We start from the raw sequence: 16,823 nt of genomic DNA on the forward strand, positions 1-16,823 counted from the left end.
TTAAGGTGATTAAACTTAAATGAGGTCATAAGGGTGGGCCCCTAGTCCAATACAACTGGTGCCCTTATAAGAAGAGGAAGAGACACCAGAGGGCATTCTGCAGTCTGGCGTACACAATGGAAAGGCCACGAGAGGACACAGCAAGAAGGTGCCATCTTCTAGCCAGGAAAAGAGGTCTCATCAGGAACTAATCCTCGTTGGCACCTTGACCTTGGACTTCCAGTCTCCAGAACCGTGAGAAAATAACTGTCTGTTGTTTAGGCCTCTTAGTCTGTGGTATTTTGTTATGGTACCCCAAGCAGACTAATACAGACAAGTCTTTAATTTACAAGGTGATATAGACAGCAGCATAGACAGGATTCAGTTAGGCCACTGATTAGACATGTCTAAGACTCAGAAGAGGGCTTCCTAGGTGGCTCAGTGGTAAAGAATCCGCCTGCCACTGCAGGAGACAGAGGTTTGATTCCTGGATTGGGAAGATGCCCTGGAGAAGGAAATGGCAACCCACTCCAGTATTCTTGCCTGGGAAATCCCTTGGACAGAGGAGCCTGGTGGGCTACAGTCCATAGGGTCGCAAAGAGTCAGACATGACTGAGTGACTGAGCATAAGCACAAGGGCTCAGAAGGGACGACTTAGGTTGCTGTTAGCTTCTTCTACTAAAGATGGATTAAGCGCAGATAGATTGAGAACATGGCCCAGAACCACACCTGATGAACTCCAGCACTGAAGAAAGATGGCAAGAGTGGTAGGAACTCCTGTTGGTTCTAATGTTGATGTGTTGGTGACTTAAGTGACATACGTGCCCCTCTCTACCCTCTTCTTCATCCTCAGAAGGATGATGGGGGAGAGATGGTGGATATCTGAAATGAATTCTACAGACTTCATTTCTACTCTATTCCTTCTCTACTCACCGACAAAGCCAACATTTAGAAATGGAGTTTATGGAATTTGACATATTGTCGATTCACTTGTTCATTAATTTTTTGTGAGCTGTGTCATCTGTTGGATTCTTGTATTATTATTTTTTAATGTTTTCTCTATTGGGACTTTGCCTTCTTCAACAAGAATGGAAGCTTCTTGAGGACAGGAGCTGTTATTTGAATTTCTTTGTTTCTGCCCTTTATCCTTAGCTCTAGCACACAGCTGAGCTTGGGTACAGGACAAACATTTGCTTTGAATGATTATAAGAATGGTCACATTAAAAAAAAATTTTTTTTGGCTGTGCTGGGTCTTCGTTGCTGTGCATGGGCTTTCTCTACGTGCAGTGAGTGGGGGCTACTCTCTAGCGGCGGTGTACAGGCTTCTCACTGCATTGGCTTCTCTTGTGAGCATCGGTGCATGGGCTTCGGTAGTTGCGGCTCTCAGGCTCTAGAGCTTGGGCTCAGTAGTTATGGCGAATGGGCTTACTTGCTGTGTGGCATGTGGGATCCTAGTTTCTGGACTAGGGATCAAATCTGTGTCCCCGCACTGGCAGGCGGATTCTTAACCACTGGACTGCCAGGGAAGTCCCAGAACAGTTACATTTAGATAATCATTTTAAAACTTCTGCAAATTACAAAAATAGTCAAAGTAAAATATCTTTATTTAAAATTACAATGTGCATTTTAAAGCCTCAAAAGAATATTAGTGTAGAAATCACAGTATTTAAGTAGACTCCAAAATAGCTCATGGCAATGGATCTCCTGTACCGAGAGAGAGAGATGGGCAAGGAACTAGATTTCAGAAAATGAGGGGTGTGACAAGTGTGAGTCAGTGATGCATGGCCGTTGCCTGCAGCACTATTTATGGCTCAGTGACACCTCTCTGATGGGGTTAAGTATTTACATGCAGCCTGATTCTTCCCTCTGACTCTGCAAGCTACAGCAGCTCACTGGGAGCCCTGGGAAAGAGAGAAAACCCTCCCTCCAGGGATCCAGGGGCTAGTGGATCTTCCCTCCCCTTCCTGGATCTGAACTGGGCTTCCCTCTGAGAGTTTATGGCAGCCTGACCTCCAGCCTCTGAGTTGGAGAATCTGGCTGCTTCTGTACTACATAAAAAGGGCAAGTGTGTTCATTATTATTATATTATTATCAATGTATAATATATAAGTGCGATTATACTGTCAGCAGCCAGAGTTTCTGACCACAGATCAAGCTGGGGTGACATAAATACACCTAGTGAGGTCTTTGGAGAGTCTATGAGAAGCTGAGAGGATTCAATTCTGTCTATGATGGGGGCTCCAGTGAAGTATCTTCCACAAGCGACTTTGGAAGTGGAATGTGGTGGGAGGTGGGGTGGGGTGAGGGTGGGGGCGGGCACTGGGAGGATCTGTATAAACAGTATTTGCTATATCTGGGTTGTGATGTAAAAAAAAAAAAAAAAAAAAAAGATTCAATTGCCTCCTCTGAGCAGTAGCTAATGGTTCTCCTTCTTGGCCAGGAAGGAGGCAGACAAGGAATGACCCAGAGGCCTGGAAAGAGCGAAGGGGCAGCCTTCAGCTTCTTGGGTCAGCTTCTTTACCTGAAAACCTGGGCTGCTTGGGTTTCACTTTCTGCTTTCCTCACTTACATCCGTGTCTTTTGTCTAGGCTTTATCCAGGCCCCCTGCCTGGTCTGGGGTCAGAGGATCAATCGCTGCCTGACAGTGGCTGAAATGGCTCCTCTCCAGAGAGCAAGAAGCAAATTTCATAGGGGAAGTGGGGTTCTCTTGTCCCTTACACAGAGGGCCACGTGCTAAGTTGTGGAAGCAAGCAAGCCTCCACCTGACACTCACTTAGTAGGACTGTAATCTTGGTGGAAGGAAAGAAGGCACACGTCTGACCACACATGCTTGTGTTGGTCCTCCTCCTGTTGAATTTCCTCCCAGAAGCAGAGGAAGCCACCCCAGTAGTCAGTCCCAGGCTGTAACAGTCCAGCTGGCCTCTCCTTTTACACCACCTCACCGATCCCCAGAACTCTGCCACTTTTTAGAATGAAAATAGGAAGAGGCTTAAAACAGGCCTGCCTCGCATTTGCAAAGAGGTGTTTTACTGACAAAGCCCCCACACCTTTTTATCTCTCCCTCTGCCCCACCTGCTAACAGTCTTCCCCTGGAAGAACCAACCGCCCCAGGAAGCCCAGAGCAGAAGGAGCTCTTGAGAACAGGAATAACTAACCAGAGTGTCATCTGAGCACCTTTTCTGGGGCCAGGGTAATGAGAATTATTCAAATGCAATCATAAAAATGAGGCCAGCCAGGCAGCAATGGGGTGGAGCTGGGAGAGGAGTGGGGGTAGGGGGAAGGATTTCTTGCCAGTCTTAAGTTTCATAATTTCTGGGGAGTGCTCTCAGGGTCCACAGAAGAAAATTTCCCCGCATCTCCACCCCGCTGAACTCAAGTTGTCTGGAAGCCCCGCCTCGGTTGTCTGCCGAGGGGGACTTGGCCTGGGTTGCAGGTAGTATCCCCGAGATCCTGGAGGGCAGGGGGTGGGGGGTCGGCTGCGTTCTTCCGTCGGAGGCCACTTCTCACTCTGAGGTTTTCTCCCGGCAGCCGGAGCCGGCTTAGACGTCTTAGAAAAGTCTCCAGCAGAGGGAGACACTCCGGCGGCTGCTCCGACTTGGAAGCGGCCGGGGCCGGGAGTGGGTGGGGGTGATGGGGGGGTGGGGAGAAAGGGGGAGTGGGGAGAGGGGAGGTGTGTGGAGGGGGGGGGCTCCGGGGGGCGGGTCCCTGTGCCGCTGACGTCCCGAGCAGTGCTGGGAAGTATAGGCTGTGTTGTCACGCCGGTGTCAGTCTGATGAAGATTGGCATCAGGTAAGCTGTCATTCATTTCCATGTCAGAGACGCTTTTGCAGGCGGCGGCGGCGCGGCGGCGGCGGGTGCTGCTGCTGCGGGCGGCTGCCTCAGAGCGCGTGTGTTTTATTCCAGTCCCCAAGCCAGAGTATTATTCATTGCGACAGGGCAAGGAGGAGAGAGGGAGAGAGGGAGGCAGCAGGGAGGAGAGAGAGGGAGGCAGCAGGGAGGAGGGAGGCAGGGAGCAGCGAGGGACGGCGGGAGCGTGCAGAGGAGCTGGGGAAGCGCCGGGAGAGCGCGGAGCGAAGCAGCGCGAGCGGCGTTGAGGCCCGGGAAGGAGGCGGCCCGCCCGCGCCCGGGCCCGGCCAGCGCGCAGCCCCGCCGCCCCGCCGCCTCGCCCCGCTCGGGCCCTTGGCGGGGCGTGCATTGTCCACGAGTGCGAGGAGCGGGGCTGCGGACTCGGACCCCCGCGGGCCTAAGACACCGTAGCGGGCGGGCGGGGAGCTGCGCTCTGGGTGCGCCGGGGACCCGAGTAGGGACTCGCGCGCGGGCCGGCGGAGCCCCGGTGCCGGGAGCTCCGGGCTGGGCGCTCCGCGGGGGAGGCTGAGATCGGCGGGCCGGCTCCAGGTTCGCTTTCTTTCTCCCGGCTTCGGGCGCCCTTCGGGCCGGCGCTTCCTTGGCGCCAGCAGCTTGGAGCTGCCTTCGAGCGGCTGGAAGCCGGAGCAGCCCCAGACTCGGGCCGGGTGGCTGGAGTCCGGGAGCCGCGGCCGCGTCCTGCCCGGCCTGGGGAGCCGGGACGAGTGAGGGTTTGCAGGCGGATCCGTGGGGACAGCGGAGCACGAGCTGTGGATCAGGGAAGCCGGGATCGCAGGGGCCAGGCTCGGGGACCCTAACGCGGGAGGAGCCGTTAATTTGTAGCGTTACTAGCTTTCCAAGGATTGTTGGGAGTCTTTGGCGAGGTGTGGGGAGGCGTAGGGGCCCTAGGCGAGATTCGGGAATTGGAAGCCCTCCTGGCTTAAGAACTAGGGCACGAGTTCGTAAGAGGTGGGGTCGGAAAGCGCTCAAAGAGAGAGAGCCGAGGGGGATGGGGCAGGGTCCCGAGTCTGCTGCGCAAAGTTTGCGTTTCTTTCGGGTGAGGCGTGCGGGGCTTTCCCGACTCCAGATCCAGAGGAAGAAACGAGCCACGCGGGCCGCCTTTTCCGGGGGCTCTCAGGGGAGAACCCGAGGTTCCGGCGCTGTGTGGAGACCAGGGGCTAGGACTGGGAATAGGGCGAGGGGTGGGCGGTGGTTGTGCATCAGCCCTGAATGAGGGCTGGGCTTCGGGACGAGGTTAGAGTTCGGGTTTTTAGGATCCAAGCTGTTTTCAGAAGCCGGATCTAAGGGCCGCCGATCGAATCTGCACACCGGTCAAAGCAGGGAGCCGGAAGGCTGGAGTTAGGGGCCTGGGCTTACATCTGAGGCTGGAATCGGAGGAACTGTTGGCGTTTTTTAAGGTTTAGCCACGGGTTCACGGCTTTTTTTGGAGGCGGGGTGGGGAGTTAAAACTACTGGAATTTGGGGAGGGTCGCGCCCGGGAGTCCCCACTCTCAGTGGGTTGAAAAACGATTAGGTAGGCAATGAAAGTAGTTGATGGGCGCCATGGCCGGCGAGCCCCAAATTCCTGCCGCTTATCCCCGAAAGAGGATCTGGAGGAAAGGACTTGAGGAGCGCAGGACCGGGTCCTTGGAGAAAGATTCCGGGAAGCGGACAATTCGAAGGGGTGTTCTGGGCGAAGCGACAGGGCAGCCTCGCAGGGCCAGGGATGGATAGGGACCTTGGCGGCTCGGCGGGCTCCGGAAGCCACTTGGAGTCTGCGGGTGCAGCGCGGCGGGGTGGGTGCCGTGGCTCGCAGGGGCCGCGGCCTGCGCGGGGGGCGCTAGCAGTAAGGCCTCGCTCCAGGCCTGGGGAGTCCGGGCTGCGGCGGAGGGCATGCTGGGCTCGAACTCAAGCGCCCGGACCGGAGCCGCCAGCTGTTGACCCGCAGGTTCTGTCTGCACTTCCCCCCGGCCTCGTCCGGAAGCCCACACGCCGGGCCGCCAGTGTGACGATCCGCTTGAGAAAGGGGGGGAACTTGGGGTCCTCTGCCCTTAACCCTTTGCCCCAGTACTCCTCCAGCGTGTTGAAATGTTTTCCAACTAGTGGAAACCGAAAGCTTCACATCTGAAGCAGATTTAGACTATCTCCTCCTCTTCAAATTTAAGAAAATGATGGTGTCCAAACACAAGCTCTATCACGCAAAGTCCTGGTCCCTAGCCCGACCGCGTGCCCTGCATTCTGGCCTTCCCGAGGCTTCAGGACCTTGGTGGGCGGAAGGTAGGGAGGGTCTCCTGTCTCTGATCGCCCACTCAAGCTGCACCCCTCTTGGCTCTGGCCTAGCTTGGTGGGGCCGGGGAGGGAGAAGAGAAGTCCCGACTAGGAACGGAGATTACCCCTTGGGCCACTGGAGAAGCAGAGTTGGGAAGTGAACAGGAGGAAGATTTGAAATTTCTCCTTTGCCATCTCAAACCCACTGTCCCAGCACTCTGCACACACCGCGCCCCTCTCCCGGGCAGCCAGAAGGCGCTTCCGGGACGCAGAAGGCGCGCGACCCACGAGTGGCCGCGGCGGCCCCGGGGCGCGGCGGCCGCCCGGCGGCGGAGCTCCGAGGCTGTTGTTTTGCAGGCTTGGAATTCAGGCGCCCTCTCTCCCGCGGAGAGCCCGAGGGCGGGAGGGAGCCGTGACCCCACGGAGACTCCCCGGTCACCGCCTCCCGCTTTGTGAGCGCGAAAAGCATGAAAGCCGAGAGAAAGGGATGCTGTTCAGAATAAGGGGCAGGGGGTTACCGGAGGGAGATGGGCCCGGCCACCGCTCACAGTAAAATGCCTCGTGCAAATTGCACTGAAGTGTACCCAACTTGAGACTGGCTGTTTTATGATCCTTTCTGCGAGTTTACAGCTCTCTGCTTTTAAGTCCATAGATTGCTTTAAGTTAATGAAAGTGCTGCTTTCAAAAAGGGCTTTTATTGTGCGGCCCTGGCAAGTCCAGCACCTCCCCTTTACTCTTCCAAAATGGGCCTGTTTAGAAAGAGGGAGCCTCCTGGAGTTTTCACATGGACAGAGCTTGGGGGGAGGACGCCATATGACAATGAGGATTAATAAAAATCAATGTCCAAGTCATTCGGCAAGAGGAGCTCACTTCTTTTCCAGTCCAGCGCCATCTGTACATTCCTGTCTTGCCTTTTGGACTTGCACTGAGTCTGACTGCAAATGTGGCGGGGTGCCTCCCCCTGACACCCCCCTCTCCGCATTGCTTTATGTAGGCCTGACCTTGTTCAATTAAACTCAAACTGGATTTCAGGATTTCAACTGGCTGCCCATTCAAACTGCAACTAAAATATTTACTTGGGACTGGGGGAGGGGCTTTGCCTGGCATTCAGGGAGATAGATGTGTTAAAATGTCAGGGAGGATGGTTGGGAACCTTGAGAAGACACATGGAAGGCTGTTTTCCTGGGCTTTTTTCCTTTTCTCAATCTATTTGGCACAAAAGGTGAGATGACAAGGTTTTTGACTAGGTCCTAACACAGAAACTGCAGTGGGGCTGGCCTGCGGCTTTGACCGCATGTCATAACCATTTAAACTGTGGTTAGTTGTTCAAAGCCCAAAGCTTCTCCAAGCTGGGTTTCATTAACTCTACACCAGTTGCCTGGAAGTTCAGTAGCAATAAATTGTATAAACACATTTGAAGTAAGTTAGTGATGAAATAAGGAGAATTACTGTCTTGTGAGTGGAGAATCCTGAATTCATGGAGTTCTAGCTTAACTGGAAACATACCTCCTCTTCCTTGGCCTTGATGTTTATGGGTGTACCAGAGTGTGTGTTAAATTTCTTTCTGCTATGTCCATCTTCAACCTGGGGCTGTAACTCATTAGGGACCAAGGCATGCCTAGAAAGCAAAAAAGCTGGGTTTTAAAGGGCTCTCTATTAGCCTGGTTTAGAAACCAAACCAAACCCATCAACCTGACTTCCTTACCCTGGATGAATGCAATGTGCAACAGAAACAGCAGCAGAGCAGACCAAATTAGATTTTTAAATGTTAGCGGCTTAATAATACTGTGTTGTTAGCAACTGAATTTGTTTTTATTAAAGAAACAACCTATAAAATTTATAGGCTTCCAACATGTTGCAAGATTTCCTTGCTATTTATTTAGCCTCCTCCCCCTCTTCTGAAATTCTATCTTCAATTTCAAACTTTTTGTTCCCGATTTATTTAATTTGGAGCACATTTTCTAAATTAGTTCAAGGAAGGTGAGAAATGCAGTTATAAGTTTTTCTTTTTTCCTGTGCCGTGCGGCACCAGGACAGCGATGCTGTAAGATATATATAAATGTGTGATGCAATTGCCCGAGGTGCCGGCATGTGAAGCAGAGTGTCTGGATCAAACAAAATGCAGATCAGTGTAGGGAGAGGATGAAAATGATGCCACAGAGGAAGTTACGTGGGGAATGAAATCATCACGAGCCACCGTTAGCCTTGATTCTAGCCAACACACCATGCTTTGTATGACACTTCAGATGAGATCCGTGACTTACTGAAGATTGAATTAGGCTGAGAAGCCGAATTTTGGAGGAGGAGCCTTACTGGCTGGGCTCCGTCCAGGCTGCATGGCCAGGCTTGTTGCGATGAGGATCTGCTAATTTAATTAAAGCTAATACCTGGTGGGACTTCCCTGGTAGCTCAGTGGAAAAGAACCTGCCTGCCAATGCGGGAGACCGGGGTTTGATCCCTGGGTCTGGAAGATTCCCTGGAAGAGGAAATGGCAACCTGCTTCAGTATTCTTGCCTGGAAAATTCCATGGACAGAGGAGCCTGGTGGACTACAGTCCATGGGGTCAAAAAAGAACTGCACACAACTGTGCGATTGAAGAGCACCAACAATGCCTGGTGCGAAAGGGAGGAGGGAGGTGATGGAGGCTGGCAGGTCAGCGTGCCGCGCGGTGTTCAGGCTGAAGCTTGGGGCCCTGGCAGTTTTATGCCCTGTGACTGTCTGGCTTCATGACTAAAGTGGGTCAGCTAGCTAAGCTTCCAGGTCTTGGTTTCTTCGTCTGCAAAGTGGAATGTCTCACACAAATTCCTCATTAGGCCCTGAGAAAGACTGCTGCCTAATCCCTCACTCTAAATAATAAAGGAAATTGGAGGGAGGAGACTTCTGAGAAGTAAAGTTGCTTTCTTTGTGTTTTCTTGCTCTGCCGAGCCCCAGAGCTGGTCCCCACAACTCTCAGGAGTTCCCAGTTAGACTTGGGTGGAGGGACTGAACTCCTGCCTTGCTTATATCCTAGAATTTGAAATCCCTGCCGTGATTCCAAAATCCACCTGGACTTTTTCTGGAAAGGCAATTAACCCCGAGCTGGGGGAACCAGGGTACTGATTCCCAACAGTGCCACCTGGAGTAGCTTTCACCCATCAGATGAACACAGAATCTGACTGATCAGAAATGTTGTCTCTTTTCTTTATGTCACTGGGAAGAAGAGGCTGGGGTTGGGGGTGGGGGGTGGGGGTGGGGAGCAGGGTGGGCGCTGGTCTGGAGCTAACTGCAGCTTGAACCTCGCTGAGCAGCTTCCACGCTGGCAGATCAAAGCAGATTCTGGGCCAGAAAGCCTGAGAAGTTACACCCGGCCCTTACACAAAAGTGCATTTGCACTTGGAACCTCCTTCCGTTCCGGCGCCTGATTTTTCAAAGCTAGCCAGTGATACTGGAGACAGGCTGCAGTGGAATGCTTTGCCTTTAAATCTCCCTCATCCGGGGGTGGGGGGAGACTTCTTGGGGTAATTTTTCCCTCCGCACATCCTTCTCCAGTGGTCACAGGCAGCATCTGTTTCCAGTCTGATGGGGGAAGAGCTGGGACACACAGAATGAGGGTGGAGGGAGATGGAAGGCACTCCTTCTACCAGAGCTCGACTTTTCCTCGGTCCAGATCCCCCAGGAGGAAGGAGGAACCAGCCCTGGGCAGCTGGGGAAGAGCTTGCTGCCAGAGTGTTGTCTTGAGGGAGATCTGCTGTTTGGCTTGGATCTCTCACCCCCCAGCCCTGCCCGCCTGGGTTTCTAATTACAAGAAGGATGGTTCTGCTAAGACCTATCTCACTAAAAACACATCTTAGTGTGTAATAAGAAACCCTAAACCAGGCAGGATATTTTAAAACTGAAGCAATGAAGATTAGATTAAGTTCTCCACCAAACAGCTCCGCTCTCATATTATTTTTGGCTGGAATGTGGAGAAAAGCCGCTAGCCCTAGGGCCCAGGGCAGACTCCGGAGGGTTTGGATGGGGCTGGGGAGGGTGGCGTAACTGTTACTTTCTCTGCTCAGTAGGAACGTGGCCAGTTTCAGTACAGCTCAGGCCAGGCAGCGGGGTGCCTTGTGGGGGGAGGAGGGAGCCTGAGGACAGGGAGGAGACCCTACCCAAAGGGGCCAGAGAGTGGTCCTGAGTCAGCAGGTCACAGGGCACTGAGAACCTTTTAACTCCCTCACATCATCTAGTCTTCTGTGTTCAGTTTATGCTCCTACCCGCCCCCCACTGCCCCATCCCAAGCCTAGTTAACCCAGCCATCCGCCACGTGGCCTTTGCAGGATCCTTAGTTTGTACAGGCTTTCCTGACTAAGAAGGTAAAGAACCCACCTGCAATGCAGGAGACCTGGGTTTGATCACTGGATCGGGAAGATCTCCTGGAGGAGGGCATGGCAACCCATTCCAGTATTCTTACCTGGAGAATTCCATGAACAGAGGAGGCTGGCTGGGGGGCTACAGTCCATGGGGTCCCAAAGAATGGAACGTGACTTTCACTTTCACTTCAGTTTATTGGGTATTTTTCTGGGTGGAGAGAGGAACAAGCAGTTGTGCAGACTTCCTGGTAATAGAGTAACCAATAATGGGGCAGAAGAAGCCCTCACTCTGTCTTGACCAGGATGGGCAGCAGGGGGTCTATTCAACCCTTTGTTCCTTCATTCAGCAAATACTTAGAGTGGCTCCTCTGTGCCTGGCATGGTCCTCGGCACTGAGGACGCAGCATCAAAAACAAATGGAACGAACACACGTGACCATCAGGTCACTGCCCTCGAGTAGTTTGCTGCAACAAGTTCAGAGTACAGGTTAGCTTCAGAAAAAAACCACATCAGAAGTCTAACTCTACTAGTTACTAATCGGGTGAATTTAGACAAGTTGCTGTGGGCTTCCCAGGTGGCACTAGTGGTAAAGAACCTGCCTGGCAATGCAGGAGACATAAGAGGGTTGGATCTCTGGGTCGGGAAGATCCGCTGGAGGAGGGCATGGCAACCATCTCCAGTATTCTTTCCTGGAGAATCCCATGGACAGAGGAGCCTGGAGAGAGAGAGTTCATAGGGTTGCAAAGAGTCGGACACAACTGCAGTGACTTACCATGCACACACAGACAAGTTGCTTACCATCTCTGATTCAGTTTCCCCGTCTGTAAAGAGGGAAATAGAAGAACATAGCTCATAGAACTGTGGAGAGAGGGTCTGTAAAGTGCGAGCACAGTGTCTGCCCCCCAGGATGGGCTCAGTTGGTTTTCTGTCCAGCTTGTGGCTTATCCAGCCTCCCCTTTCCCTTGCCTTTCCTTCCCCAGGACATGGCCTGGGCCTCCCACAGGTCACTGGCACAGCAACAAGTGCTGAACAAACAGCCGTGTGCTCCCGTCTGCATGCAGACTTCAGGAGGGGCTGTGGTAGAAATGGGGACACAGAGCGTGTCCCCAGGGACTGTGCAGCTCCAGGAAGGACAAAGTTGACCCACAAAGGACTGAGAGATGCGTGCGCATGCACTGAAGTGAAAAGAAAAAAAAAAGGTAGAAATCAATTGTTAACAACAGAGGCAAGAGGAGGATGGGAGGCTGCCAAGTGATGGGGGCTGAGTGGAGGTGAGCTCTCAGTTGGTCTGGAGTTGGAGGGGCAAAACATGAGACTGTCCAGGTCAAGGTGCTCCAGTGCTGTCCTGGTGATGGCTGGCGGTGGGGGGTGGGTGGTGGGCAGACTGTACTAGGTTAAAAAGTCCAGCCTCCTCTGACCACAGCCAGGGCGTCAGAAGGGGCCACCACTGCCTCAGGAGAGCCTCCCAGGCCTCCCTGTTGGGGAATAGGCTGGTTTCACGCCTTGATCTTTCAATGCATAGAATTTAGGATTATGATTTAGTGCAGGGGGCCAACCAGCTAATTTCACTCCCGGCTGTGATGCGACTCTCTTACCTACCATCCCTGCACTCCCTAAGCCAGGAGAGCAGAGGCTAGGCCCACACCCGGCCCTCTCGGGGGCCACAAAGCTGCTGATGCCAGAGCAGCTGGGATGTGGAGAACAAGGATTCTGCTCCAGACTGGCCACTGGCTTGCTGTTGACCTACAACATGTGACTGACCTGTGGATGTCAGTTACTTCGGCCATCTAACCAGGAGCTGGAACTTGCTCTCAGAGGCCCTGCTCAGCCCAAAGTTCTGTGATCCTGTGTTTCCTTCCATGGACTTGATTCACACAGAGATGGTCATTGGAACCACTATTGAAACACCAAACCAACAAGTATGACGCGTAGCAGCCAAGGCACGGAGTGTGAGGGCTTGGCCCTGGGGTGTCCTTCTGTTGTAGGGTCTCCCAAGACAATGGGGAGTTGACAATGGCTTTGGCTTGATCGATGGCCTTCCCAGGGTGAATGGGCAAGTCTAGCAGTAGGGGCGGGCTTCCCGGGTGGCACAGTGGTAAAGAACCCACCTGCCAGTGCAGGAGACACAAGAGACATGGGTTCCATCCTGGGTCAGGAAGATCCCCTGAAGGAAGAAATAGCAACCCACTCCAGTATTCTTGCCTGGGAAATCCCATGGATAGAGGAGCCTGGCGGGCTATAGTCCCTGGGCACGACAGCAACTGAGCACATAACTCACAAAGAATGGTAGGGACAGCTCCATGAGGTGGCCTTTTATCTGAAGACTCACCTGCCTCTTTAAAAAGTGCCGTTTGCTTCTTTTGTTGAGCTAGTGTGGTGCTGGGAGAAGGGTCACTGGCTTTGGAGCCATTCTGTGTTCTGACCCTGTATCTACTACAACTAAGCTTGTGTCCTTTGGCACATCATCGAACCTCCCTTAACCTCACTTTTCTTAGCTAGACAGGCTGCTGCTGCTGCTGCTCCTGCTAAGTCGCTTCAGTTGTGTCCAACTCTGTGCGACCCCATAGACGGCAGCCCACCAGGCTCCCCGTCCCTGGGATTCTCCAGGCAAGAACACTGGAGTGGGTTGCCATTTCCTTCTCCAATGCATGAAAGAGAAAAGTAAAAGTGAAGTCGCTCAGTCGTGTCCGACTCTTAGTGGCCCCATGGACTGCAGCCCACCAGGCTCCTCCATCCATGGGATTTTCCAGGCAAGAGTACTGGAGTGGGTTGCCATTGCAGGATAGTAATAATACGAAGCACATAGGACTGTTGGGTGAAGAAGGGAATGGCAACCCTTGGGGTCGAGAAGAGTCAGGATTGAGTGACTAACACAACAAGAGGAGTATTGTGACTTTTCTAGAAGAAAGTATCCATAAGCGTTCATGGTGAATATTAGCTTTTTTCCCCCAATTAGAGAATTTTCTCATGCACTCTCTCGTCTGAGCCTCTCAACTTTGTGACGCTGTCTCACTTTACAAGGGAGAGGAACCTGGGCGGAAGCGACAGAGCCAGGAAGGGACGGCAGATGCCTCTGTCTGTCCAGGGGGACACACGGTAATTAGGGTGGCCTGCGTCCACCTATGATGATGAGGGCTCTTTCTTTAGCCTTCCAGAGACAGAACAAGCACCGCTGAGCTCTAAGAGCCTCCGTGTCCTGAACTCTACCTTGCCCTCTCCTGAGAGTCTCTTCACAGGAGCCGCCTGAACCCAGCTCCCCGCCACCCAAACCTTTGTTTGGCAAACTGCGGGTACCTCCCGGCTGTTATGGAAACCCAGACTATCTGCGTTGACGGATTTAAGGACCGCCGGGGAGGGCTCGGGACTGAGAACGAGCTCCTGTCACCCTGAGGCCCTGGGCGCATACCTGGAGTCTCTCTGGGCTGCTGTTTTTTCACTTCCACAAAGCTTTCAGGAGGGCTGGGGTGCCTGGCACGGAGATGGGGAGGTGGGTTTCGGGCAGGGAGGCGGGGTGATGGCAGGGGCAGTGGGTGGCAGAGCTGCAATGCCATCACCCTGCCTCCACCGGCCGCCGCGGCTGGGAGGTGGCTCAGAGTGAGCCGACTGATGTGATGTCCTGGGGCTACACGTGTGGTCCTCTGGCTCTCCGTCCTGACAGACACGGGGGACCCTGAGGCTGTAAGTGGCAGGGCCTCTGTCTGGGCTGAGTCCAGGGTGGTTCAGGGAGTCTAGATGGAGCAGGGGGAGTGAGCCCACACCCAGAGGTCCCTCATGTGGTCCTCACTGCGCTGTCCCTTGTCTCTGAGTAGTCTCCATTCCCAGGCCTGTGCTGAGCCGGGGGTCCAGGGCTGTCCCCACCCTTTCTCAGGTGAGGCCCTGCTCTGTGTGGGTTGTGAGTTCAACTCCAGGTCAGGGGCTGAGAGAAGCAGCCCAGAGAGATTCCACACGTGCACCCAGGGCCTCGTGGTGACAGGAGTGTGTTCTCAGTCCTGAGCCCTCTCTGGTGGTCCTTAAATCCGTCAGCGAGCCGCCTGCTTAATGAAAGCCTGGCCATGTGCTGTGTGGTTCTCAGGGCCTCGTGTGTTTGACCTTCGACACGCCTCTTAGCTTCTCTGGATCTTGGCGTCCTCATTTTATACAAGGAGGAGGTTAGATAAGATTGTCTTCGAGGCCCCTTCCGGATCTGCTATTCTGTGACTCTGGGGGCTGTCCATGCTGGAGTGTGTGCTCCCGACGCCCAGGCGCCCTGCGTCCGGAGGAGGTGGTGGGCTTCAGGGAATGTTCAGCCCAGCGGTGGTAGGACTGCCTGGCTCTGACTAAGCAGGGCGGGGTGGGGAGAAGGAGATTTAAGGGCAGCCGGGTCTCACTTAATTTGGGTGCTGGAGCTGGCGAGCTCCCACCGAGGGGCCCTTTCTGAGTGGGGGGGATAGTCATCAAGCAGGAGAGACCAGCGGTTAGGGAGCTCAAGTCTGATGCTCTCCTGTGGCCTGAGCAGAAGTGGTGGTTTTGCACTGTTGCCTTGATGGGAGCGTGTCTCATGGCCCCATCTCCCTCCAGCCCTCTCTGGGAGGAGCTGACTAGATGCACAGTGGGGCGGCAGTCCCCTGGGGGCTCCTCACTCGTCGTTAGTATGACCCGGAGGACAGCCAGAGAGCTTGGTGGGACTCCCCAGCTTTCCCTGGGGGCCAGAGGAAGGCATCCCGTTAGCAGCAGTGAGATGGGAGGATGCTACCACCTGTAGACGCCCAGATTGTTGGGAAAAGCCCTTTCCAAGCTGGACGTCTGGTCTCCTGGAATACTCTTCAGAGTCGTTTCCATTGGCTTTGGAAGGGAGAAAAGATGGAGAGAGCTCTACACTCGCGGGCTGTGCTCTGGGTGGTGCAGTTAGCTGCTGGCAGGGGACTAGGGGAACATCCCCCACTTTCTTTCTGCACAGAGTCCAGCTGCCGCCCGTCCACAGTGGGGCTGGATTCCGCTGAGAGGGAGGAGACCAGCTCCCACAGCGAGCATGCAGACCACGGGAAGAAAAGGGCTCTTCTGAGTCCTGTGATTTTTGAGTTAGCTGCACAAGTCCTCAGGAGAGTGGGGACCCTTTCACTACGTTCTGGGAGCACTCACTCTTTATCTGGCCATCATCATCATAGACCCAGGAAAGAAAGTGAGGCTCAGTGTGCGTAAGAGAACTTGCCAAGGGTCACCCATCTGGTTCTGTGTCCCTCTGGATCAGTGGTCTTTCCAGCCCAGCTTGCTGCCTGCTCTAGGGAGACGTGTGTTTAGGGGTAAGTTGCTATTGATGGCTTGCTAACTTTTTTCTCCTTCTCTCTGCCAGCCTAGACCCTCTGTTCCAGCTCATAGCAGGCTCAATGTGAGATACAGGGCTTTGACTGGGTAGGTCACAGGTGATGAGATTCTGGTGTGACAAGGAGCATGACTGAGGCAGACCAGTGCCTCATGAGCCAGAGCCTTGGGTTTGAGCTGAGACTCAGCTGTATGCTTAGTGCATGGCCTTAAAAGCTGGCCCCACCATCCTCCTCAGTAAAATGATGGTGATAACGCCTACTGGCCAGGACCACCTGAGCTAGCAGATGAGGATGTGTTGGCATATTACATAAACATAAACAAAAGTGCCTGCACTGTGCTTCACACATAACATGTGGGGGAGAAAATCGGTTGGCACAGACTCTATGTTTCTTAATAGTTTAGGGTTGAGCACACATACATGCACACACACACACATACTACACACACCCCCCTCATGCTCACTCAGAGAGTGATGACAACCCTGTTTAAGTGATTGAAAGCTGGCAGGGTGGCCGTTCACAATGGCCCCACAGCTGGGGCGTGAATGGGTGGTTTTCTAGATTCCCGCATAGAGTCAGCAAACCGGAATTGCAAGCCTACTATGTGCCAGTGGTTGTCCCCACTTAAGTTTTCCCGTTTGGCCCAGTGAGGGGCCATCTCGGGCCTGGTGTGGGGAGGCTTGGCCTCTGCTGGGTCCCATCAGTCTGCACCAGGCCATAGGCTCCTCCCTGTAGGTAACATTCATGCTATAGATTTTTACTGAGCACCTTGTACATGTCAGACCCGGTGAAGGTGCTGAGGAGACCGTGAACTAGGCAGACAGGCACCCTGCCCATGGAACTCACAGTCTTCGGGGGAGATGGGCATTTGAGTTCTGTGAGTAATTAGTGAAACCATGATAAGAGGCATGGAGGAGAAGTCCAGAAAATGATGAGCACATAGCTGGGGGATGTGCGCTCCTCTGGGGATCTGGAGGGCATCCTGGGGACATGAGCTTCATGCTGAGGTTTAAGGGGAACTGGTGAGGATTCTAGTCACCTTGGGCTGGCTTTGCCTGACCTCGTGGTCACTTGAGGCCCTTCCTGAAGAGAGAGAGTAGGC

The 16,823-nt window shown here is 53.7% G+C and overlaps 1 protein-coding gene across 5 annotated transcripts in view; it reads left to right on the forward strand.

Moving 5' to 3' along the window:
- Positions 1-3,285: 3,285 nt before the first annotated feature.
- Positions 3,286-16,823, forward strand: part of PKNOX2 (PBX/knotted 1 homeobox 2) — a 298,567-nt gene continuing 285,029 nt past the window's right edge. For 4 of the 5 annotated variants that reach the window (XM_061406327.1, XM_061406324.1, XM_061406329.1 and 1 more), the window contains exon 1: positions 3,663-3,768. The gene's annotated coding sequence lies outside the window, so the exon portion shown is untranslated. Of the gene's footprint in view, positions 3,413-3,662; positions 3,769-16,823 lie in introns of those variants that run through there. The other variant, XM_061406325.1, reaches the window with a different exon arrangement.

The sequence above is a fragment of the Bos javanicus genome, chromosome 29, assembly GCF_032452875.1.
Source record: "Bos javanicus breed banteng chromosome 29, ARS-OSU_banteng_1.0, whole genome shotgun sequence".
In the NCBI taxonomy this organism is placed as follows: Eukaryota; Metazoa; Chordata; class Mammalia; order Artiodactyla; family Bovidae; genus Bos; species Bos javanicus.